Here is a 25,724-nt window from a genome sequence, read left to right on the forward strand (position 1 = left end):
AATTTGAAAAAAAAAATCAATATTTCAAATCTACACACTTATGTGTTCCGCGTGTGAAGAACATGCATATCAAATTTTTGACTATCTATTATAATAATTTTTATGAATAAAATTTTATAAGTATATTATATGATATGTATAATTATACAAACCAATCAAGGATGGAATTCCAGCGTAAATTTCCGATGGGACTGCAGTGCATGATGAGGCTGAGTTATCTGTTACAAAGAAATACTAGTATTTAGATATCATATATTTCTATTTTTTTATACTATAACTACTGTATACTACAATAACACTAAATATACAAAGCACGGAAAATCAAATACTATAGTAGTATATGAAGCAAAAGTCGGGAAGGCAACATTATGAGGTGTAGTGAACGTATGTTTACAATGTACTTGCATGTACCATTTATTTATACATACTTGTTTCAGAATTACTGGCAAAGGCAGTATCAACCCCTCCGTCAATCCCAGAGATAAGTTCATCCGGTATAATTGACAAAATATAGCAATAAAAACAAAAAAAAGTTGTTGCCTAATTTTCCAATTTTTCAAAATAATAAACGGTGCGAAACATTAATGAAAAAATAATTATGTCAGTATCGGAAACTCATCTTAGCAACGATCGAAAGGTTTTTTTAAATACATAGTACATAGTATTATATCAATTTTAGGTAAATATTAGAAAACACATACGTCAAGTTCCCATGCCTTGAATACAGATTCCGGGGGAGGCCCTCCGCCCGTTCTCTTCGTCTGGTATTTTCTACTGGCTTCTTTCTTCTTCACAATGGATCTTGCATCTTTCCATTTCTTTTTTTATTTCTTCTGTTTCCCTCTTGCACAAGGCAGAAGAAGAATTTATTCTGCAGTAAAATTTTAACACTTAATATATTTTTGAATCCCCAGTCTACCTTCATTTGTATATTTTTTGTTAAATTAAAAAAATATACAAAAATACACAAAACCTAAATAACATTCCTATTTTTGCCAATTTAGTTAGGTTTTTGATCATAAATATACATTATATGTAACATGTAGACATGAACAAATTGTATGTAATCAAATCGGAGATGATATTATATTTTTGTTGATCGTTATTTTAAAAACCTAAATGCTTACTGCTTTGTGATGTCTTCCCATACAGCTTTCTTTTTCTCGTTTGTCACTGAAGCCGACAGTTTTGCAAATAATACATCTTTGTTATCAATTACACAAGATGTTAGAATTTTCATTTCATCATCAGTCCAGTTTGGCTTACGTTTTTTACTCTCCGAAGACATTTTGATTGTGCAGAGTCAATAGCGAATATTGCAGACGACAATATCGATATTTACATGTTTGTTTGTTACGAAATTCACATTATTCAAGAAAACGCTACGGAAATCAACATGACAGATCAGAGAGAGAGAGAGAGAGAGAGAGAGAGAGAGAGAGAGAGAGAGAGAGAGAGGTTTCTTAAATTCTTTATTTCACTACAAAACACAGTTGCGAGTGTATTCCTTTCAACATAATTCAATCTACGATTTATTTTCAATCTAAATATGTTTCAAAGCTTTTAAGTTTTTATTATAGACCTCAAAACAAATATTGCAATAAATAATAAAGAAGAATATGCGATCTTTTCCATATATCTTTTCAATGAACAAATTTTTCTCTCTCTCTCTCCTCTCTCTCTTTATGATATGTATGCGCATGTGCATAAGCTCGTTGTCAAGGACGTAAGTCTGGCCTTAACTTAGTCCGATACTAGTATTTACGGCCAGGCGTACGCCTCTTAGTGAAACGCAACTTACGCCGGACTAAATTTTGGCGTACGCCCCGAGGCCTAACTGAAGTTTGGTCGTATCTTACGCCTTTTAGTGAAACGGGCTCCTGAGCTACAGTTTGATTTTAAGCGTCGGCCGAAATTTTAAACACACTTATTGTCCAACACGGACGACCGACTTAATAAACTGACCACCGATAGTCGGACGATGATCGAAGGTTGGTCGACGGATAACTTCAATTGAAGGAATCGGCCACCGACGCATAAAAAATTATAACTTGGACAAATTCATTAGATACAAAATTGGTCGTCCGACAAAAAAGAGGTCAAAATCGGGCAAGACAACGGCCGATGAACTGACGACTGTCACCCGAAGGATCCCATTTTTGCTTCAAAACCCGTCGGCCGTTGGTCGTTTTTGGAAATGTGACTGGGGTTTAAAAGTGCCAGAGTGAAAGGTTGTTACTGATTTCGGTAACATTTTTTGCAGTTAAGCGAGGGACAAGGTCAAGTGTTGTATTGAATTCAAAACTCGAAATTGTACTGAAAAAATTCTGAATGAATTTAGCAGTATGACTAAAGTTAAACTGTGAACTACTTTACAACGAAATTTTTGTCAATTTTCGCGTAATTACGCAAGATTGTGTACTCTTGAAAAAGTCATTGTCGAGTGTATTTGTGTTCCATAATATAATAGAGAATAAGGTAGCCAGTTATGACATAAATTTTTATTTAGTAGATTTTAAAATGAATAAAATAATTGGTTCAAATAAATTTTACAAATTTAGCATGATAACCAGTGTCAATCCTTTTTTATTTGTGTTATTCTAAAATTAATGAAAAGGTAAACATATATATAAGGAATAATACCCGTTCTACTACTGACTCTTGAGTGGAGCATATGTTCAAATGTTCTTGGAAAATGCGTTGTAAGAGGTACAATATTCCTCAAAACAAATAATATCAAGCTACCTTCACGAATGGGGCATCCAAAAATAAAATCACACAAAGACTCGTTACATCTGCATTCTTCTAAACAGGCCATTCCATAGGCAGGGAATACACACATGGTACTGCAGTTTTTCCCATGAAATCCACTTGGACAAGCTGTTACGATTTTTAGCTTGACAATTATATCATTTGGATAAATAGTATTAATAGATAGGGAAATCTGTAGTGCATTTATAGAAAAAAAACAGTGCATAGTTATTTTTGTAGTATGGCAACTTTGCAAAAAATAGATTAACTTATCAATTTTTCCGCTGCTTATGAAAACATTTGTATCCTGAAAAGAAGCCAAGTTTTTTTTTTCTAAGACTAAAAACATTTAATTTGCAACCTGTACAGGAGTTATTATACGTTCTGTAATATCCATCACAGCAATCAAGGCCATAGGAGAATCTGGTTGTAAGAAAAATAATGTTAGCAGAAAACTACAATGTAAACTATTCAATATTTCAAGAACTTACGTATTTAGAAATATCTGTATATTCACATCTCATGTACCTGCATTTAAAGTGACGTTGAGCAACGTTCCCGATGGAAAGGAATAACAAAACATTAAGAAAGCTCGTACAAACATAGCCAAGCATTTTTTTTTTATAAATAACAGCATACAAATGCTTCAAACTGTTGTGATGACTAGGTTTTCCCGATATACAGATCACATTTCCGCTTTCAGGAAATTCACATGTTAATTTAATATACAATTATTTGACATTGAATTACTCTGTAAGATTTAGAAAACATGTATTATCAACAAGGTTATGAGATTGAAAATAAAATATGCCATCACTAGACAACGTTCTTACTCTTCATTTACCAACACGATGTTATAATTCGAAAATTATAGAAACAGAAAATGTATTCATTTTAAATGATTACAGATATCTTTAATGCATAGGTCATCTCTATTATATTCAGTGTTAGGCGTTTGGATTTGTACTACAAAATTCATGAAATGGCAAATTATTTTTTGTCCGAAAAGACTAAATAAGCAGCATCGTTCATGGATACCATTACACATATATACTGTATTGAATAAAAAATTTTGAAACTTGACTAGGGATAAGAGAGAGTTTATTTTATCATATTATAAGTTATATTGTTCTTTTATTCCGGCTTAGGCCGACTAATATCGTGGAGTAATGCAGTGCATTGCCATTCATTCAAGATTTCTTTGGCATAAAATTACAATTACCATGACTCCAGTTCCTTACGGTATGCGTTACATTACCATTACTTTAGTGAAGCAATGCATTTACATTACCATTACTTCTTAGAGACATTTCTAAAAATATATCTAACAAAAGAATAGTAATGTGTTAATAATATAAATAAAATACAGAATTGTCTGCATTTTTGTTATATACCTGCTTAACACATCTACAAATACATGAATTATTAGTTACAATGTCAGTTAGTGACCTAATACAGATTCATACAGGGTGTGAAATGGAAATCCGTATTGGGCAAGGCGAAGCCGAGTCCCAATACAGATTTCCATTTCACACCCTGTATGAATCCGTACTACAGTGTAGGTCACTAACTGACTGTGTAACGAATTTATTCCGCTGAAGACTTTTTCAATATAAACAAATTTATTTGTGCATATTATGAAAATATTAAGTTTAAATCCAATAACAATCAACATGAAATATCGTTACGGTAACAAGAAATTTAACTAAACTACCTACGTAAACCGTTTCTTAGCCGCCATTTTTTTTTACAATAACAACGGTTTATACGGTCTCATCCGATCTCCACGTCCCACAGTGGGATTCGAACCCGCGACGTAAGGATTGACTGCTTACTTCGCGACTCTAGAGCAGACGCTCTTACCACTGCGCCACACGGACGACACGAGTCTTTATGTGATTTCATAGTGGGATGCCCCGTCGGTGAAGGTATTTTTGTAATGTATAAATGCTGTACATGTTTACTGCGTTTTACTTTTCTATAGCAAAGAATAATACAATCTATTTAATAGCTCATATACTTATATTCTTGGTTTTTTTTATATAAATACTTATATTCTTGGGGGGAGTTTTTATAAAGGATAACTACAATTGGTCTAAAAAAAAATAGTGACTACTTCTACCACTCAGCTATTTGTCATAAACTGTTTTTCGGAAATTATGAACATTGCGTTCATCCTCCCCTCTACCGAACTGGTGAAAATGGCATTTTTGCGTCGATTTATATACCTCTGATAACATAGTCTTCAAATACTTTTAAAGTTCACATGGTTTTTCGCACAAATTAAGGTCACATTTTTATAATATAAATTACTATTTTTGAACCTCAGAACGATGACATGGCCCTACGTTATATTACATGTACATATATAATGTCAAGTATAAATGTCCTTTAAAATTATTATCTTAAGTTTCCAAAGTGGATGTTTCAGAGGGGAATTTATCAATAAATGGTACAATTTTCTACTATAGGCCTCTACCATAGGTTATTTACAAATAATATAAAACGTGCTTTCTTTGATACAATGCAGTTGAAAATTTTCAAAATTTCTTCTTAAAGGTGAGTATTTTTTAAAATTCTTTGCTCATTTACCATACTCATCTGGGTTTTGTCGAAATGTAGTACCGAAAAGAGATAACATTGCAGAAAGAAACCATACTACAGGGTAGGATTATGAAGTATTGTTTTTATTTAATAGTATTTTTTTTTTCTATGAAAAGGAAAAGTCTTATGCTTTTACCGTTTGAAACGTTAAAATTTTGGTGTGGGGTGAATTTTTCATGATTCTAGATTTTCGAAGATGACTCTGAAAAATGCGAACCTTATTAATATACAAAGCAGTAAAACAGATGAAAAATACTATTATCACCCTGTGCTAAAGAGTCAGAATGTACAGAAAACACAAGTTACAGTAGCTGTACTGTGCCCGTATCTATGTTTCTGCAAAGAGCTACTGCTTTCAAAAGAACGGACAAAAAGTCAGCTGCAATTGGCAAGAAACTACAAAAAATCAAATGGAAATAGTTGTTATTTTTCAGCCAAGAATATATCAAAGTTCTAGCAATTGATTTGTATAAATTATGTTTTGGTAAATGAAATGAAACTCAAATAATGAAAACAAATACATTTAAAATGTATTTTGATATCTCAATACACAATATTACATTATAACAACGTGACCTTAATTTGTGCGAAAAACGATGTGAGATTAAAAAGTTTGTTGAGCTGTATCTTAGGAAATAAATGGAATTTGGTTTAAAGTACAAAATGAATATTTTTTTGTCAGGGAATTTCCCAACAAAGCAGTTTTCATAACTATCCTTTGAATATATTTTTCTTTCAAATGCCAGAACACAAATATTCATCCTATACATCTAATTATTTTCATTTTTTTTTCTTTTATTTCATTGTTTGGTTTTAACATAATACGAGGGTTGTCCCGTTAAATCGTAGACAAGTTGTCTAGTTTGAAAAATAATCATCACTGCGTTCTGAAAGTTTCACTACTTTTTAGTACTTATAAATATACATAGCAAGTTTCAAATAGATATATGCACAAATAAAAAAAATTGTGATATTTTATGTTATGTACTGTAGCGCCCTACGTCGCACGGATGATAACGTCGACGTGTCTAAAACGGCGTCACGCTCCATGTTTGCTAAAATAAAGTTGGATTAGCCCCACTTAAATTTAGAAATTTTATTGATTTACATACATGAGTGTTTATTACCAGTTAAGGAACCAATGTGGAACACTCATGCGATCTTCTGAATATTTATGATCAAGTTACGGACAGTATTCTCACCATCAGTCAACTAAATGAGAATCTCATATCGACGGTCGACAGTAACAGCGTCTTTTACTATTACAATGGCAGTCTGTCCGCATGTTTTGTACTATCTGGGGACTCAATCAAGAAGACTTCGCTAAGAAAACGTCCATTTTATTTGTATACTAAAATCTGGTAATATTTTTCATATTTTCGTTCTTCTGTATTCATTTAAAGTTCCTTACAGCGTTATTACATCATTACACCATTATTACATCAAAGCAAACTGCTCTCCGGTGCGCCGTAACGTCATCAATCGTCACCATTTTTCGTATATTGTGTATACAACTTTTCTATTTCGAATGCTCGGGAAACAGCTAAAATTTAACCAAATGCCTTGAAATTTTCAAAAAGACGATAGAATTGATTAAGGAATCGAATTAGGATAATTTTCATCCTTATCTTATGTATTGAAAACTTTTATTACGAATTACATTGTAATACTTGTATATTCTCTAATACAACCTTGTTATTTTTACCGTGCGCCGTAGGACCGTACCCTGTGCACCTTCAAGCAGAATAAAATCTTTATTTTTGTATATATATTTTCAAAAACATTATGATACACTTAAATATGACAAATAAATATTTACTGAAAATTTCAGCTTAGTGCGCCCATTACTTTTCGAGAAAAACGTTTTGTCCACGATTTTACGGGACAACCCTCGTATATAGATTTTCTTTGTGTTACATGTGGCCTACAAACATTGCAATGGATTTTTAGTACATCTAACAAACAATTTTTAGGAGTAGTGCAGATGATATAATGACATTTCCTCGATAGCATGATAAGGTCAAGGATGTATCCAGAAGAATCCAGAATATCTAGAGGTTTTACATTAATAAGATAATATTTATACGATATTATCTGTTGACCTTCACTCCTTTACTTCTCGGGTTGAAATACCTGAAATTGCAGATTGAGATGTATCACAAGTTGCTATTAGTATCATTGTATAAAAAGACTCTCTCCAAATCAAACAGAGATACATGTTACGTGTACGTGTCCACAGAAACATGTCATTCTCAATGGAAAGAGTCACAAAGAAAGTTACTCTTTATAGATTTACTCTTCAACTCTCTCTCTCCAAAAAAATATAGATACGTACAAATTAAAATTTTAAAAAAATCTTTAAATTATTAAATTAATTTTTGAAAAATTGTTCCTCAAAACAGTGTTACATTAATATTTGTAACAGTGTTTATATATTTTGATCAATTAAGAGACAACTTCCCAAAAATAGAAAAATAATAAATTCTAAGAATTAATAATATCAGCGAGATCCGTAGAGAGTAAAAATTTTGGTCTGTTGTCTTTACCGTTCTCAGACCAGTGCCACATTATCTCACTCAAAGTATCGTGTTCGTACTTCGATTGCTTATTAAATTTAAATTTCATTTAACCTGGAAAAAAAGGAAGTGTAGACATATTATGATTTCTGAACAAAAATAAAAATTTTATACATGTAAATTATGTTTTAAGTTCTCGTTGTTTCACCAACAGCTGTTTCGTAAAAGAATCTGAGTGGATTACACGAGTAAAATGCCTACTCTAGGGCAAGTAAAATATTGAATTTAAAAATTCTTACAAATTATACTTTTTGTTAAGTTTGAGGGTTATTTATAATCCTCTGCATACAGTTTCGATAAAACCTGAATCAAATGACTTTGACATTGATTGTAATTAACACATCAAAATGGTAACACGCTTTTGTAACCGTGAAAATGATAGAAATTAAATGTTAAAACTGTGTTTTTTATATTGAGTGGGTCTTCGTACCATTTTTTGGTAAACAAATATTGAAAGGGTGTGGAATGATGTATATCTCACCATTTTTAAAAAATGGTACGAAGACCCACTCTATATAAAAAAGTTAGTTTTCCTACTTAAATTCCTACTTAAATTTCGGAACATATTCTCAAAAACTCCAGTCCAATTGTGTGTTTGCTTTACATATAGAACTGTTTGTTATTTAAAGGGTAATGTATATGCGACTTCGTGGATCAGTGGTCATAGCGGCGGTGTTGAAGCACTCAGTTATTTGTCTCGAGAGTTCGAATCACGATTTTTCAAAGTTTAGGCTATTTTATAAATATATTTTTTCACTAAAACAAAGTGAAAAAATAATATAATAATAATATTTTGGTCTATTAATATATTTCCTATAATAAACAAGATATCAAGATAAATAAAATTTTAATGGATTCAATTCAACACTATATTGCACAATTGAAATGTAAACAAGCATAGATATACCAGCACGGTATGGCTGTTCCGTGTGCAAAAAAAGTAAAAGAGAAAGGTAAGGAGTACCATCTCCCAACCCCTGAAAACATATTCGATAGAACAATTAACACGCAGTATGAAAAGCATCACAAGTTAAAAATACTGTAACATAACAGCAAGGTTTAAAAATATAGATATTGTCATTTGGACAGTGCTGCACAAAAAATGTTAAGGTAAATCGTACGAGTATGAACTTAAAGAGTTACAAAACCCGTGTGGACATATGACTCGCCTAATCCCCCCAGATTCTTTGATGTATAGAAGAAATCATTACATGTGATAGAGATATCAAGGTAAAATTTCTTTTTGATATAACCAAAAATTAATGATAATGCATGCCGATATAAAAGTAAATAATAGTTAATGAAATTTAAAGAAAAAATAAATTTGCAAATTCCTTTAGCAACCTCGTAAATTCTAAACGTTTTGAAAAAAAAAAAAAACGGAATACATCTTCACGCATGTACATGGAAAAAAAATAAATAACAAAGGCATTACTGGCTCCAAAGACTCTGTCTCAGGACTAAGACATATCTTATGAAAATAAATTACGACATATATAAGCCTTTAACGGAGCAATCAAAACTTCCCTATTTTAGGAGACCTCTTAATCTTACTCCTATTATACGACGACTGTGAGTCGTCTTAAGTACACTCTAAGTACTTCATTCCGGAAACAAAAGTAAGAATACAGGGTAATAAAAGTAGGCATCGCCTTCCATATATATACGGTGGCAACAATCATATACATAATTTCGGAAATCATTCCTCCATGCGCCTATTTTCTGTGCTGAGAATTTTTGACAATACGTACATACGTGGACAAAGTCATGGATATCGATCATATAAGACACTAAATATATACTGACACGCAAAAGAAATACAACTCTCAAATTTTAGGGGGGAGTAAACAGGTGTTACAAGTATGTACCAAACCATTTAGGGCATCTTTAACTTTGACAAATCAGTTAATTAACGTCTGAATGATTTTAAGACGGAGAGCTTCAAATGCAAAAAGAACTACATAACAACGTTTCAGGAACATGCGTTTCAAAAGCATGAATGACAGTTCCTTGACCGGAAGGCCAAGGATTACTACACCACGACTGCTAATCGATCAATTGCACAACCAGCAGTTGTGTATAACAATCAAAAGAGATCGATTTCCGGTTGTGCATTAGATGCGAATAATTCCAGTACACAGGTAGTAAATGGACCCAATTCAGGCAATAATTGATATTTTTATTAAAATATAAGAATGTGATTCCATGAGCAATTCATTTTTCTTTAATTTTACACTCTCATAAAATGCAGTGATTGTCGATTAGCGACGATTTTTGTTTTGAAGCAAAGGCTGGTAGAGCGAAAACGCTGATTGAAAATAGTATTCGCCGACTAAAATTCGTTTTAATCTCAACTAACCTTGAAAATTCAATGTCCACCATGATATGCTACAAGTGCATCCTATCCACCAAAATTGGGACTTCGATATGTGTATAATTTGACAAATATTCGTAGAAAATAACATTGCTGATTGGCTGCATATATATCGACTTCTTTCAGTACGAAATTGTTTAACTCAAACATACCTTACCTTTATTTGACAGTACTGCAACAAAAGTGGAGGGAAAGACCGAATTTTTCATACTTTCATTTCATATATTTTATAGTAAAAAGTGCTTCTGTGAGAAAATAAGAGGCAGGCTCTCGATGATATGTGTTTGCCTTGGGGTAAGTATTTCCTGGTGTTTTGAATCTCGGTATCCTGAATTTTGTTATCGAGATGGAAAGGATCAAGATGACAACACCACATTATGGCAGGTGCTTGTGGACAGGACACACCCCCTCCGATATTCAACCCCCGAACTTTGGACACTTTTTTCTCACAAATTATATTTATTACATTTATTCATCATGTATACCATAGGGGAAAAATCGTCAAAAACCAAAATAATCGTTCAATAAAAAATACCACTAATTAACATTCCAAATAAAATTGATGCAAAGCATCAAATCGGCCGCAAAGTTTATAATTTCAAAAATTACTAGTACTTTCTTAATTTCAAAAGCATCAATGAGTCATCAATGAATCAATAAAAAATATATGATGAATGATAAGAATGTATGAATGAAGATGTAGACCTCTCAAGATGAACCACATGCTGAAACCCAGCATGGATCTTTGACTGACACGTGATTATACCCATGGTTTCTGCAGAATAGGCTACTCAAGGCGCGTAGTATGATGGAAAAAATGTAAGAAAAATATTTGTTGTCACATCTGTAGCACATTCAAAACAATTTTTACTACAGTGTTGTTGAAAAACTTTTTATTTACCTTGCAACTTTTACCACTTCATTATTATCCGGAAATTAAAATCATGACGATTTCCTTTCATATCTTGAACACTCCGTGGGTGGGGAGTACCTATTGTACAAACTTTTTCTATATACATGTACTAATAACCATGTATTATTAATTATCCAATTAGAAATGACAAAGAAATTGAAACAACAACAATAAACGCTCAGTTTAAAGCAAGTTTTTAAAATTAAGATCGATTAGTTTACAGAATTATTGAAAAATAACGTTTCATTCCTTATAAAAGAGATCGGCCGCTGCTGCTGAAAAAGTCTAAATGTGCTTGCAAAAATGACTGAATATCATTGGCGGATCTAGAAGGTGGTTCCTGGGGTTGGACTCCCCCCTTAATTTTTGCAGAGAGAGAGAGAGTTATGTAACATGGATATATTTATTTTTATTACGTCTAATATTTTGAATAAAATAAATACATGTACTTTGAATTAAAAAAATATTTCGAATAAAATAAATACACTGTACATGTTGTTCAATGTCTCTGTCCTTTCTGATCGCTATAAATAGAGTTCCCTCGTTTAATATGCTCCTCCGAGTACCGTCACAATCCCAGCCCTGGGTGGACAACCAACACGTCCTATGCAAGGTTTCACTTTGCAACCAGTGGAAGATCCCAGCGAATTATAGCTACATGTATATCTACTGCTTGCTTGTTTGTGTTTTTGTTTTATTTGTTTGTTTGTTTGTTTGTTTTTGGCTTGTCAAAGTCCCCCATACAACTGTTGAAAACTCAGTGTTGCCAGGTTTGAAGTGCCTATATGCATGAGTGTTGGACACCTGGAACCCCCCCCCCTTTTTTTTTCAAAAATTGCTGGATCTGCCACTGCAACGTCTTCATATTAGAACCAATATTTAAAATTTTATAATTTCCAAAAATAAAATAGTATAAGAGGTGAATTATGGAGATTGTTTAATACTATCGTAACTTTTTATCCTTCATCTAATGCATAACCCGAGATCTCTTTCACAACTGAATGATCGCATGCATCAGCAATGTTATTTTCTACAAATATTTGTCAAATTATACACATATCGAAGTCCCAATTTTGGTGGATAGGATGCACTTGTAGCATACTCATGGTGGACATTGAATTTTCAAGGTTAGTTGAGATTAAAACGAATTTTAGTCGGCGAATACTATTTTCAATCAGCGTTTTCGCTCTACCAGCCTTTGCTTCAAAACAAAAATCGTCGCTAATCGACAATCACTGCATTTTATGAGAGTGTAAAATTAAAGAAAAATGAATTGCTCATGGAATCACATTCTTATATTTTAATAAAAATATCAATTATTGCCTGAATCGGGTCCATTTACTACCTGTGTACTGGAATTATTCGCATCTAATGCACAACCGGAAATCGATCTCTTTTGATTGTTATACACAACTGCTGGTTGTGCAATTGATCGATTAGCAGGCGTGTACACTACGCCAAGTTAGAGGAAATTCGACACCGGACTGTATATGAAAAACAGGAGTTTAAAAATGCCCAAGAATATTCATTTCGCTCAGAATAAGATATTGATAAATTAGTTTATGCCCTCCATTTATCTTATGCTAGACAAATGCCTGTATTATAAAGAATGCGTGAAAACCAGTTCCCATTTGGTCCTGCAGCTTTGTTAATTTTTACTTCCTTAAAACACTATTAGACATTGTTTGATGAATATTGTCATTTACTAATGACGAAAATAACAACTAATTACAAATAAACTACCTTAACTACTAGGGAGGTCCTAGACAAACGTACAGAGACTTATTGAGCACCTAATATAACAATGGCAGCGGGATCTCCATAAAGTCTAAGTAAGACATGATTATCATTGCTGAATGTACATTTAGAAGACGGGAAATCACCAGGTAACATATATACAACAAAGGCAGGGGGATCTCCCTGTGATATGAAAAATCAAAACAATGTAAAAATTAAGGTGGTATATACAAACATTTTGCCATGGCATATAGAAAAGTTCTTCAAAAACAATGTCAAATTTAAGGTGGTATTTACACAAAGGATTTTATCAAATTTGAGGTATAAAAACAACAAGATTATGCTGACCTATATAATTCAAATGTAATTGAATGTTCAACTCAAAATGGACTCATGCTGCCACTTGTACATGCAGATATAACACAATTATAAAACACAACTATGAAATAAGACTAAGTGTAATGAGGAGGATAAGATGGGGATGGTGGCGGGTTAATTTTTTACACAAACAATACCTCTGTTTACATAAAAGCGTCCTGTAGTTCTTATACATCTAAAGCAAAATCTTAATGTTGATGCTATTGAAAATAAAGACATAAGGAAATCATTTTAACATGTCCTTAATACAAGGAGCCAAAATCTTTCAACTGCAATAGAACTTCATTTCTGTTATGAAATTTGTTGTAGATTACATGTGTAATAAGGCAGACATTGGGCAAAATATGAAAAGAAGGACCGTATTGTCAGAATTGCATTTACCGGGTAAATGTTTTAGAAATATAATAGAACATTTCTATTCAAATGCTAAACTGTAAATATCTTATCTACCATGTTTGGATTTTTACTTTATAGGAATAGGATGTGAAACAAAAATTAAGATTAAATGCATTCTCATAAACAACAGGGGATGCTAATTCTTAATTGGTACCTGATCCCCTTTGTCTAGAGGTCCATTTTATTATGAGATTTAAAACTGTTCGTTATTTTCAATTTACATAATATTACACGGTACACATATAAGTAAACAGTAAATTCACCTATGCTTACAGCCTGTTGCTGACGAAATACAATCGCGGCTGCATTTGTAATAAAGTGTGTACCAATATATATATATTATACTTCATAAGGATTATTACAAACAAAGATAAATGTCCAACCAAGCTTCTCTTTTACTCCTCACTAAGATATTGACTGTAGTGAAGCAAAGACTTCAAGAGTACTGTGCAGCAATATATACAAAAAGTGGTGTTAATTAGATGTGTATGCTCAAAAATTCCAAATAACTTTTAGACAATTTGAAATTGCAAGATTTTATTAAAATCAACAGCTTAAACACTTACGACTTTTCAATTTTATACACCGATCCCCACGATAAAGTAAAGTCCAGGCTTTTTTAGATCACTGACAGCTGCTTTTTCAATAAAATTGGACTTCGTAAAGACCAAAAGTCAGAAAGTACCATATATGACCAAGAGATTTCTTTAAAAATAAATCTTTCACGATATTATGTAGATACGTATGTCATTATATTGTATACAAAACATGTATCATGATGTAAGTTGTTTTATCATTACATGAAGTGCTTTTTACATTTAACCACCCCACCCCCTTATGTTGCTACGTGCCTGGACTTGGCTTTATTTAGACTGATTAAAATATCAAATGCATAAAATGTGTGTAAATATTGATAAAATTATCATCATTAAACATTTTCAATGTGAAAAATAAGACGTTACAGTGTATCTAATTATTTACGTATACTGCAATAAGAAAACGCTTAAGGGGCACGCTGTTATTTTCACTTGTAAATGTACCTCAGCTTATACATTGTACCTGATGTTATGATTTCAAAGTTATCTTTTACATGTATTAACAAAATATCGAAATACTATCTGTAATATATTGTAATATACATGTACATATTTATGTGAATTACTCATTAATTGATAAATATTTACCAATTTTTAATGAGTACTCCGAAATGTTAAAATTCACAATTTCATCATAATTGTCCGAAAACATACGAAATTCATCCATATATTTAAGAGATATTGAAGAAAAAATGTTGGTTTGAAAAAATATATAGTCTGTAGGTACATCCAGAGGCAATACTGTCCTATTTTGAAATTCTGTACTTTTGACTTAGGCTCTTTACTTACCTGGTCATCGTTTATTTGCCATTTTGCAAAAACTATTTTGTTAAAACACATTCTGATTGCACACATAAGTACTCTAAAATTTCATTTTAGTACTCTAAAATGTCATTTTTAGTACTCTAAAATGATATAAAAAATGATTGAGGTTCTGATTGACAGAAGGATATTATGGAGATAACGAACAGTATTCAATCTCAAAGTCCATTAAACGATATACAAAATCAGAGCAGAGCAAACACGGACCTCCGAAACATCAGAGGTGGGATCAGGTGCCATGGAGGAGTGAGCATCCCCTGCCGACCAGTCATACCCGCCATGTGCTCGTTGTCATGATCAGGAAATACATGTAACGGAAAAAATCCGTCGTCAATTCAATGTATAAATAATGGACTAACAATTGGTATGAACAACGTCAGTCAGCATTTGACTCAATGATAAACTGTATTTGCTGACAAGGTCATTGTATCGACCATAGAACTTACGAAATGATGACTTTAAACGAGACTGCTGATATTCTTGTTTCATCAACTTGCTTGTCAATAATTTACCTCGTTTAAGAAATTGTTCAAACTTAGAGCATGCTCTTGCGTATCGAATCAACTGAGATATATATACTCCGTATGCAAGTGTTGAAGGTATATTGCTGCATAAGTAAGGGAAGTTGACGATAGAAAAGTTAAAGTCATCACGTTTATCATATACATGTAGTTTGGTTGTTAGATCACAATTAGTGTCTTTTTCAAGTAAAATATCCAAATGTGAAGTAGAAGTGTCGGACTCTGTGGTATCTTTTATCTCAAGCTCACCATGATATATCGTATCGACGTTGGAATTGAGAATATCATTATTAATTGACAATACGTCGTCGATATATCTAAATGTCGAGTTGAAGGCCACAGCAAGTGTTTTCTTCTTTTCAAGCACAAGAGTTTGCATAAATTCTGCTTCATATGAATATAAAAATAAGTCTGCTAATAACGGAGCGCAATTTGTACCCATGGGAATTCCAATAGATTTTTGGCAATATCTTTCTGGTTTTTGGAAACCAGGTCTTCCAAAAACTCTTGGGGTTCCCATGGGTACCAAATACGCTTCGTTATTAGCAGACTTATTTTTGTGTTTACATGAAGCAGAATTTATGCTACATCTTATGCGTGAAAAGAAAAAAAAATACTTGTTGTGGCCTTCAGCTCGACATTTACATATATCGACGAAGTATTGTCAATTAACAATGGTAATTTCCATTTCTATATCCTGACACATCTCTAACATACTTGGATATTTTACATGAAAAAGACGTTAAGGGTAATCTAACCTCCATGAACTATGATTAACGTGATGACTGTTCTATCGTCAACTTTCCTTACTTATAAAGTAATATACCTTCATTGCCTGCATATTAATAATAACAAATTAGAATATCAGCAGTCTCATTTAAAGTCATCATTTCGTAATTTCTATGGTCGATACATTGTCCTTGTCAGTAAATACAATTCATCAATGGGTGTTGACGACGGATTCTTCCGTTATTTCACGATCATGTCAAAGAGCACACTGCAGGTGTACTGGTTGGCAGGGGATACTCATTCCTCCATGGCATTTGATCCCTACTCTGAAATTTTGGAGGTATTTGTTTGCTCTGTTCCTATTTTGTATTGTTTAATGGACTTTGATATTGAAAACTTTTCCTTTTCTCCATATCCTTCATTGATGCTATTTACAATTAAGAGTGTACTTTTTTATAAACTAAAACAAGCTTCTTGAATTATTTATAAAAAATATTCATTTTGTATCTCTGCGTCTGTTTCTTATAAATATTGGCTGTAGATATTTAATCATTAGGCGGCAGTAAAGTTGTAAGGGTCTCTTTTGTCACCGAGAAATCGGAGCGACAGGATGTAAAATATCTGTAGCAGCAGACGGTGAATCAGCATGTGACCAGACGTTGAAGATGAAGATTGTTTGAACGTATGTAGTTGATAATGAATTATAGCATAGCAATGCAAACTGATACCTCAAAAATGTGTATGTTTATACTGAATTATAATTTATAACTTGTAGTTATAAGGGGGAGAATTTAACGTACAATAATTATATTTTATGTAAAGTACATGACTGTGAACAGGTATCTTCAGCTTCAAGTCTGGCTGCACATGCAAGTTCTTGTTCCCTGAATAGCTCTTTCGAGATATACGAGGGTTGTTCGAAAAGTTTGTGGACTCCTCTCATATCTTTTTTTATTTCACGTCGTATGCTTACCAAATTTGGTAGAAATATTTTAATAATAAATCCAAATGATTTGTATTTAAAAATTTTAATTTATTATGATTTATTTTAATCCTATCCTATATGCTAACATGCAAGTTAACGATCTTAGTAGAAAACATTATTTTAATATGGATAATTTACTCATTCAGTAATTGAAAACATATGTATTAGAAGCAACAGAGTTTTGTTGATGTGCGACTTCATTATGTTATCATGCATACTTAGCATGAAAATTAATTCTGTGGAATATTTATATATAGATTGATATTGCAGGGCTTTATCAGTCTTAAGGGAATAAAAATCATTAATTCAAAAATTCTAATGACATTTCATGGACCTTTGTGTAGCAGGTACATTTTATAATTTCAGGGTCTTGTTATCTAGTTAAAACAAAATGTCATTACTTTAACAAATACGGAAATGAGAGTTATATCCTGATGTCATTGAGGCCAATATAAACATATAATTGGCCAAAAATGTAGATCTGGCTTGTTTGTTTGTTTTTCAGAAATATTACATATTCGCGAAACATAGAGGAAATTAAAAGTAGATACATGTATTTCTTTTTTCAGAATTGTTTGGTACGTAAAGTATAATACCTCGGACAACATTTGGAATCATAGATATGTTCCAAAAGAATTGATATAGTCGTTTTTTGGACAGAATATTATTTTCATAATAAAGGAGAGAGTCAAAAAATCAAAGATAGTACATGACTTGTGAAAAAAAACATTTTAATGTAGTGCACATTGGTGGAGATATCTGATAGTATACGATTTGTTTTAATCAATTCTTTTATTATAATAGTTCTGTTTTCATGGAAGATCTGCTTCCAGTTTATTTTCAAAAGTTTAGTATCTCAACATTTTCTTGTCATGTACACTCATAAGTGAATAATTGCTTGTTTTTTTCGGTTAAAATGAACATGAATTAAGTCTCTAGAAAGATATATGGCCTTATACATATGAATTGGCTCAAAATTCCATTATTTGACCTACATATGATATGACTAACAATATAATATACACAAAAAATTAATTACGATGAAAACATAGACATATGAGTTTGAAGTGGCCTAATGTACAGTTAAAGTCTGTTTGGGTAATCCAAAAAATATTACAGCAGATGTTTGGCCGTCTTGTCTTTACAATAGCAGTAGATATAATGATGCTAGTTCTCTTATCTCAAAAGGATAAAATTACCGGGGGGTCCCCACGGGTTTACAGATAATGAGGCACAAAGTGGGGAATTACAAATTAACATATAATACATGAAACTTAACTTAAAATAATTTTACTAGCATAAAATATCATTTACGTTCAGCTTTCATTCCTTGAATTAAACACCTGTCTGACAACATTGAGCTTGTTTTTTGCCAAATGCACAGTGCGTGTTCACTACTAAAATACAGACGCTCTCTATGTCTCCCTCTCTAGAGTAAGTTTTCAAACCGTAAGAACCATTTCATATATAGATAGAAAACTCATTTATAGTGATTCCTTTTATTAAAATTGTCATGTCGTGTTAAAAAATGTAGATCTATAACCATTTTTAACGTTTGCATATTAGAAGGTTTATTTTTTCTATATGATTTTATTTTCAGGTTTTTTTCTAATGCTTAAATGCTATTTATGTTCATAAATGATTTTATGCCCATTTCTTGTGTATTGAAAGTGGGACAAGCGAGATAACTCTAATACTTTTGAGCAGTCTTGTTTTTTGCAACAGCGTCAGTATCAGATTGAGTACAATCAGAGGCAGCGCCATATTTGTATGGAAATACAAGTTTATTTTTGAACAAGCAAGTTGGCTTACAGCGTGTCCAGTGCACAATTAATACATTTAATGGACTTCTGGTGGTGTGATCTTTTGGATTTCCAAGGAATTCAGCACATTTGTAAGTGTTAAAAGACGAGACTTGAAATTCGGTCCTGGCACACGTGGAAGGCCTACGTGCGTTCAGATTTTCCATCATTCGTGACCTTTGTTGTCCCAACGATTTTTGTTTTGTACTGCGTTCTTCCTTCATCAAGATGTCTATATTAATATTTGACTCACACATTCGACGCTTATATCATTATGCGAGGAAATAGAGACAACATGCTAACAATTATATCTAATGTACAAAATGTAGCGATTTCGGTCATTGGGATTAGTGGGGACAGAATAGGCCGTAGTATGCATGGTATGGACATTAGAGTGCTAGAAGAGGAGATTCAAAGAGAAGCTAATTTTACATATTTCGGGAAACGATATCGATCAGCCGCAGGCTGATGAGGACTCGGTAAGGGAAATTGTGTCAAAAATAATGGCGACATGTGTGATGTGACTTGTTTTTAAACCGGTATCATTTAAATACACTATAGATATATGTGTGTCAGTTGTTACCAAGATATTCCACCTGACATTGCCGAGTTGTTTTATATAATAAGTAAATAGTCTTTGCAAATCAACTTTTAAAAGAAGACGTTAAAAACAGAAGGCAGGTTGTGTACTGGAAGTTAAAGGGCTTGAAGAACTCTGTAGTGAATAACTTATGTGACGGTGTACACATGAACCATCTTGGCAATGTAAATATTACAGGGCAATCAGGGGTGCTGTGATACATAGTACAAGCGATAGCTAGATAAATAGTTTGTATGTCATTTAGCCATATAACAATTATGGTTAATTTGCAATTTAAATTCAGAAACAGGCAATACATGTATATATAGCTTATTATGCATATATGACACAATGTTTTACTTTCAGCAGATTTTTATTTAATCACATATTAGATGCATTGTAGAGAGCCAGTCCAAGAGTGGGAAATACAGCAAGGGACCCTTGTGATCAAGCATTTATTTTTACTTAGAACAGTAAGTCTGGAAACTTTTTCTTCTGCAGGAGTTGCAGAAGAGCCTGTGATAATTTGCCACATGTTCAAGTATGAGTGGTAATTTTGCACATTACTGAACAATTAGTGGTATTTCAATGTACTACTGATTCTTGATAACTTTATCAAGTTACAAATGCGATAATTCTATTGCTATGCTTTACAATAAGTGATAATTTTATCACGTCTTGATCAGTGCTGAATCTTGATAATTCTATCAAGTTATAAATGGGATAATTCTATCGCAGTTAGTGATAATTTTATCACGTCTTCAATAGTACTGAATCTTGATAATTCTATCAAGTCATAAATGCGATAATTCTATCGCAGTTAGTGATAATTTTATCACGTCTTGATCAGTGCTGAATCTTGATAATTCTATCAAGTTATAAATGCGATAATTCTATCGCAGTTAGTGATAATTTTATCACGTCTTGATCAGTGCTGAATCTTGATAATTCTATCAAGTTATAAATGCGATAATTCTATCGCAATGCTTCACCAGGGATAGTGAATTAATTAGTGATATTGCAATGGTTTCTTGATACATTGTGTAGCTCTATTTCACTAGTGCACTTTAATTATACAGATTGTTTAAAAGTAATTCCACCCTCTTATGATGCCATAGGTTTTTGCAAAAACTGTAATTAATTTAAATTCATACCTAAATAGAACAATATCTCTTGGAACAATGCTTTACAATAAGTGTAATGATAAATATTGTAAAGTTAAAGAATTTTAAAAAATGCATATTTTCTAAATTTAAACAATTATACCTTTTAAAATTTTTTTTTTTTTTTTTTTTTTTTTTTTTTTTTTAAATTGTTAACAAGGGCAAGAACTCCTTCTAGGGTCTCTTCAGTCTGGCATTTGCTATATTGTAAAATAGTTTATCTGATATTCACAATTCAAAAGTATCTTTTAAGTAGGAAGTATTTAGCAACACTCAGCATCAGAATTATGCATTTTAGCCAGTTTTACTTATTTTTCATAATACTGTTTGTAAGAAATGTGCAATTTTTGTTATGTTGACATACACTTCTGTGTATTTATGTTTTGCATCTTAAATGAAAATAAATGCAGTTTTTATACTTTGAACCTATAAAATTGTGAGGGTGGAATCGCCTTAAGATATAAACAATAATTTGTATAAAGAACTACCCTAGAGTCAGGTCTAATGGGTAATTTTATCCTATTGCCTGATATGGGCTAATATTTAGATTAGTAAATCAACAATATTTTTGCAACATTTATCAAAAGCTGATAATTTTATCAGTCATAGATAGGTTGAATTCTTGACATGATTTGTATAAATTAGGCATACATGCTAACATCCTTTTACAGAGATGAGTACCGGTAATAGGCCTACAGACTATGGGGGTGGTTACAAAGCCAGTTAATTTACAACAAGAGGAAGTCACAAGTGACACTCCAACAAGCAACAATCATTCAAGCCAATTAGAAGATGGCAATTTTACCAAGTAATTCAGGTTCTAATTAACAAACAGCATCTAAGGAGTTATCACCTAACGTAGGGGTTAAGAATCCCAGTATCATTGGGCCATTGGGTCTCTGTGAGATTCTAAGATAAAAAAGCAAAATCTGGGGAAATGAATTAGTTGATTTGGAAATTTGTTAGGAATCAAAAATAGAATAATTATAAAGTCTTTGAAATCAGAGAAAACTTGGAAGGGGAGTGTGAAATCAAGCCCAAAAAGCAAACAATAAATTCAGAAATCCATAGTGAGGCATCGGCTATCAGTTTGGGTAAATCCAAAGTAGGTCTAAATTCTGGGTTTCTGGTATTTATAATAAATTAAAATCTGTTCAATATCAGGAGGTAGAAGATGCAGTAGGTTTAATAGGCATATATGGAAAAGATTGTGGGTTGTTTAAATTGGATATTCAGAATGCATATAAAATCATTCCAATACATTGTTCAGATTGGGAATTTTTGGGTTTTACTTTAGACATAAAATACTATTTTTACAAAACTCTCCCTATGTGACTTAGTTTTTCTTGTCAGTTATTTGAAGAATTCGGTACTGCAGTACATTGGGTTTGCGAAAACAAGTTAGGCTTACATGGGAGACTAGTTCATGTTTTTGTTCAAGGATATTGGTATTCCAATTAACGAGTTAAAAACTGTCCTTCCATACACTTCGCTTATATTTTTGGGTATTGAGTTGGATTCTATTTTGATGGAGTCATGTTTACCACAAGACAAGTTAACTAAAGCTAGACACCTTCACAAATTCACAAGTCTAAAAAATCTATAATATTACTAGAGTTACAGTCTGTAATACATGTAGGTGTGTTAAACTTCGCCTGTTCAGTTCAACCTTTTCATCATAGGAAATTGAATAAGGAAGCTCTAGCGGATTTAAATGCTTGGGATTTGTTTTTAGAGCATTTCAATGGCAAGTCACTCTTTTTGTCAGAGCAATGGGACAATTCTGACTCATTACAGTTGTATATGGATGCAAGTACATTGTAACATTGGTTTCAGTGGTTATTTACGAAATCAGTATTTTAGTGGTATATGGCCTAAAACCTGGAAAACCTATCATTTTACAATAAAAGGAGTTATTTCCCAGTGTACTTGCAGTTCAACTTTGGGCAGATCAGTTAGAAAATCGATGTATTATTATTAATTTTTTTTTTAAAATCAGGAATTAGCATCATCAACTCATAATACTTATAAAAGGGCAATTGAATATTATTATTGTTTGGTGTCATCATTTTGCTTTGCCAACTAAAGGTGTACCAGCAAAAGCAGAAGCTTAAGATATCATTTTGTTTATAGCTTATTGTTACTGGCAACCTATGTTTCAGCATTAAGTATTCAACATAAGATAAGGAATATGAAAGGCCCAACTTTTAGTGAAAAAATGATTACAAGGTTACAAGAAAAAGACAAGCTTAGTGGACCTTAGGTTACCTATAACACCAATCATTCTTAAACAGCTGATAGCTTCTTTACAATGTACTACAAGTTTATATTTTGTACAGGTACTTGTGTGTATTTAGTGGCATTTTCACTGTAAATTTACATTTTCAAAAGACAGAAATTGTCATTTATGGACAGTACAATCTGTACATTTTTTTTAAGAAAATACTTCAGACTGCCCAATAGGGTTGGAGTTGACTATGAAAACTTTCAACATGGTAAAGGTCAATCTTACACTTTGCATGTGAAAAATGACAGCAAAGATAACACAATATGTCCTGTTCAGGCCCTATGGACATATTTTCAATTATAAAAACCAACTTCTGGTCCTCTTTTTACTTTCATAGATGGGTCACCGGTGTCACGGAAATATTGTACAGATCAGTTATGTTTGTCATTAAATTTGTGTGGGGTAGATTGTAAATGATATAAAGGTCACAGCTTTAGAATCAGAGCAGCCACAACGGCTTTTTCCTATGGAGTTCTAGAGCAAAAAATTAAAGCAATGGGGCGGTGGTCATCAGACGCTTTCAAAAAGTACATTCGAATCCCCTTTGTAAACCTTTGACTGCTCACGATGTGAGGTTGAGGTAATGAGTTATGACCATGGTGACAAGAGCATCTGGTCAGATTGTAATTCATGACATTTCAAATCTACTCTGAGTTGAGTTCCTATAAAATAGTGAGTAATTTGTTAACTTGTTTGGTTGATTGCAATCAAGTGTTTTAATTACTGGTGTCACAAAATGATACCCGATCATGGTGACAAGAGCATCTGGTCAGATTGTAATTCATGACATTTCAAATCTACTCTGAGTTGAGTTCCTATAAAATAGTGAGTAATTTGTTAACTTGTTTGGTTGATTGCAATCAAGTGTTTTAATTACTGGTGTCACAAAATGATACCTGATCATGGTGACAAGAGCATCTGGTCAGATTGTAATTCATGACATTTCAAATCTACTCTGAGTTGAGTTCCTATAAAATAGTGAGTAATTTGTTAACTTGTTTGGTTGATTGCAATCAAGTGTTTTAATTACTGGTGTCACAAAAATCCTGATCATGGTGACAAGAGCATCTGGTCAGATTGTAATTCATGACATTTCAAATCTACTCTGAGTTGAGTTCCTATAAACTAGTGAGTAATTTGTTAACTTGTTTGGTTGATTGCAATCAAGTGTTTTAATTACTGGTGTCACAAAATGATACCCGATCATGGTGACAAGAGCATCTGGTCAGATTATAATTCATGACATTTAAAATCTGTTTTGAGTTGAGTTCCTATATTAAACTAGTGAGTAATTTATTTTGTTGATGTCTATCAAGTGTGTTAATTACTGGTGTCACAAATTATTCCCAATCATGGTGACAAGAGCATCTGATTGTAAAATAAATATCAAACTAGTAATAGAGAATATGAGGGTTTGGACAATTGTCAAAATATGTGAACAAGTTTGACACATTATCCGTTTCAGGAAAGAGGACATTGGCTTAGAAAAAACATTTTCAACCATGATGACAGGAGCATCTGGTTGTATCAAGAAGTAGTAAAGTTTTGATGTAATTATGTATCTAACAAAGTTTGTGTACAATGCATAATAATATGGTATTGATTTACAAGAGTTGACATAGTTTCTTTGTATGTTGGTAATGTGTTATTTTTCATTGTTTGAATCCAGTTTGTATGAATTTTAGGGATACTTCTATTGTAATAAGATTAAGACTCGCACTTAGGGTTGGGTGGGGATTACTGCTGATGACAGTTCAGATCTGCCTGTCATTGGCAGTAAGTGGCATTTTTACCTTACCCCACCTTTGATGTAAAAATTTTATACAGTAATGTTTTGATCTATTTGGAAGTTGCATGTAGTGATATTGGTATCACTGCAAGGTTTATAAATGTAAATCTATCAAACTACATTTTCATTTTTGTAATAGTTTTACAAAATTGTCATTTGGTAATAAATGACCTTTTTCAACTTCAAACGGTGTTGTGTTTGAATCAGATAGTGTAATATTACATCAAACAGAGCAACCTCTAGTGCGAGTATCAGGAAGATGGGCATAAATGCTATTTATGTTCATAAATGATTTTATGCCCATTTCTTGTGTATTGAAAGTGGGACAAGCGAGATAACTCTAATACTTTTGAGCAGTCTTGTTTTTTGCAACAGCGTCAGTATCAGATTGAGTACAATCAGAGGCAGCGCCATATTTGTATGGAAATACAAGTTTATTTTTGAACAGCCCTCCCACCTCTCCCTAATAGTTAAATATTTATAGTGTTCTTAATTGATGTGAATAATTTGACAATAATTTTCCATATTTCTTTTTTCAGTAGGTAAGGCATTTTTACCTTACCCCACCTTTGATGTAAAAATTTTATACAGTAATGTTTTGTTCTATTTGGAAGTTGCATGTAGTGATATTGGTATCACTGCAAGGTTTATAAATGTAAATCTTTCAAACTACATTTTCATTTTTGTAATAGTTTTACAAAATTGTCATTTGGTAATAAAT

At 32.4% G+C, this 25,724-nt stretch overlaps 2 long non-coding RNA genes across 3 annotated transcripts; one reads left to right on the forward strand and one right to left on the reverse strand.

The window, feature by feature from the left end:
* Window positions 1-2,748: 2,748 nt before the first annotated feature.
* LOC134272583 (uncharacterized) lies at window positions 2,749-3,370 on the reverse strand. The gene is made up of 3 exons (XR_009993231.1): window positions 3,280-3,370; window positions 3,113-3,174; window positions 2,749-2,880 (listed from the first exon to the last, which is right to left on the reverse strand). It is a non-coding gene; the product is annotated as an uncharacterized LOC134272583 (long non-coding RNA).
* Window positions 3,371-19,008: 15,638 nt separating this feature from the next.
* LOC134272591 (uncharacterized) lies at window positions 19,009-25,190 on the forward strand. Of its 2 annotated transcripts, none has more exons than XR_009993235.1 (4): window positions 19,009-19,663; window positions 20,168-20,237; window positions 21,599-21,744; window positions 24,680-25,190. It is a non-coding gene; the product is annotated as an uncharacterized LOC134272591 (long non-coding RNA). The 2 variants fall into 2 exon arrangements; XR_009993234.1 differs by having other exon boundaries at window positions 19,009-19,276.
* Window positions 25,191-25,724: the final 534 nt, after the last annotated feature.

This window comes from Saccostrea cucullata, unplaced genomic scaffold (assembly GCF_032062105.1).
Source record: "Saccostrea cucullata isolate Sc308-1 unplaced genomic scaffold, CSIRO_AGI_Scuc_v1 ctg538, whole genome shotgun sequence".
In the NCBI taxonomy this organism is placed as follows: Eukaryota; Metazoa; Mollusca; class Bivalvia; order Ostreida; family Ostreidae; genus Saccostrea; species Saccostrea cuccullata.